This window comes from Dipodomys merriami, unplaced genomic scaffold (assembly GCF_024711535.1).
Source record: "Dipodomys merriami isolate MVZ:Mamm:240054 unplaced genomic scaffold, mDipMer1.0.p SCAF_93, whole genome shotgun sequence".
Lineage (NCBI taxonomy): Eukaryota > Metazoa > Chordata > Mammalia > Rodentia > Heteromyidae > Dipodomys > Dipodomys merriami.
This window is the reverse complement of record NW_027206546.1, coordinates 265,183-267,458: the sequence shown is the minus strand read 5'-3', so window position 1 is coordinate 267,458 and position 2,276 is coordinate 265,183.

Genomic DNA, 2,276 nt, shown 5'->3' with positions numbered 1-2,276 from the left:
CAACACGCCATCCTGGGACAAATTGAGCTGACAGGCTGTTCCCAGGACCTGAGATCAAGTCCAAGAGTTAACAAAATGAGAACAGATTGACATGCAGATGGAAGTACGCTAATAAATGTGTATCTTTATAGAGTGCCAGAGATGTCTATACATTATTCAGTTACATAGACTACATTCCTACCAGTTCTTGGTTATTTATTATGTGTCCATGTAATTAATGTTATTGTTTTCATCCTTGAACTATTAATGAAATCAATTAGTGTTCTGAAATTATTGCATTCCTGTAAGTAACAATGTTCTTTTAATGCTTCATAAATATTAAATAAAATCAATCAGCCTCCTAAAATGACGCTGTCTAATTTTATTGGAGCATTATTCATGATCAACTCATTGAACCGTGATATTGACAACATTCCATTGTTATTCCTATGGATGGGAACCAGTTTCTTAGTATCTCCTGCCATTTATTGGTCAGGCCTATGTTGCCATGTGGGCCTATGGCTTCACCAATAGTCTGCCAGCCTTTAGCAATGCAAAGTTAAGTACCCTTTGCAACAGTGTCATTCAGACTCAGGAGGGTCACCATGCTAAGGAAGAAAATGTAAAAAGGCCACATTTTTTGTGCATTGTTTTCCCTGCAAGGCCTGGAAGTCTAGGATCACAGGAGCAGCTGTGGGTCCACTGGCTGCACCCCAGGCTAGGGTAATCAAAGCTGAGGCAAAGTTGCTACGACCTGAGTTCAAGCCCTGTGCTGAGAAAAATTTAGCTCCTTGGCTTGCAATTCATGCTGTTTATTCTGCCAGGCTTTGGATTTGAACTCAGGATCTGGGTAAATCTGCAGCAATGTGGATGTAGGAGAAAATCACCATCCTTGAAAATAAGAAAGTCAGGCCTTTTTTACTAGTCTTGAATTCAAGCCCCATCCTCAGAAAGCATACCATTTATATATATATATTGTAAGGATAGGATGTATGCTTACCTATAGATGTTTAGTCCATACATGTTTGGTGTGGTTGTTCCTTTTATTTTTTGTTTAATTAATTTATTTACAGTTGGCTTTACTATGATGAAACCCATTTCTTTTATTACATTGATGACATCCTATCACAGGTCATCTAGATTTGTAGAAATGTTCTCCATCATGCCTGACACCCAGGGTTCTCAGAGAAAAGGCTTGGCTTCTTACTCCACGATCCTCTTGTTGGTAGTACTGGGATCTGAACTCAGGGCCTAGCAGGACCAATTCGCCAATAAGTCAAGGTGAATACACCAACCTGTGAGCAACCAAGGAGCTAGGCTATTCCCAGGATCTGACATTGATCCCCAGGATGGTCCACTACAGTCATTCACAATTTAAACATAGGATCTATATTGACATACATGTGTGGGCAGCATCTTGTGTTCGGTGCACTTCTCCTTATTTTGTCTCTAACTCATGGAGGTATTGTGTATTTTACTAATTATGGTGACAGGTATAATTGTGCTGACATGGATGACAACCTGTTCCTATGGTTATAGGGTTGCCTATGCATTCTCCATCCTAGTTGAGACCCAGGACTTTCACAGGAGAGGAAAACATATGCAACAACTGGCTTCTGATATCAGGATGAATCTTTTGTCAGTGCAGGGATTTGAACACAGGTCTGGGTAGCTCTGTTGCACTGTGAGGGAAGGGGAAGCTCACCATCGTTGAAGACTAGAATGTCAGGCCTGGCCCAGGGCCTGATTTGAAGCCCTGGCAGTGGACAAAATTGCAAGCCCACCTTTTAAACATAGGATCTCCCTTTACCTACAGGTGTGTGCATCTTGCATTCAGTGTAGTTATTCTTTTCATTTTGTGTCTTATTCATGGATTTATTGTGTATTTTATTGAGTATGGTGACTGATATAACTGTGCTGATATGGATGACAAACTATTTCCATGGGTATTGAGTTGCATATATAGCATTCTCCATCCGCGCTGAGACCTAGGACTTTCACAGGACAGGATAACAGGTGGATCAATTGGCTTCTCAAATCAGGATGAATATTTTGGCAGTAATGGGATTTGAACTCAAGGCCTAGCAGGCCCAATTGGTGAATGGGACATGTTGAACACACCAGCCTGTGTGCCACTAAAGAGGTAGGCCATTCCTGGGACCTGAGATCAAGCCCTGATGGGGGCCAATGTAGTCACAAATTCATAATTAAATATAGGATCTCTATTTCCAAACATGGGTGGGCGGCATCTTGCATTTGGTGTAGTCACACTCTTTTTTTTGTGTCTTATTTATTGA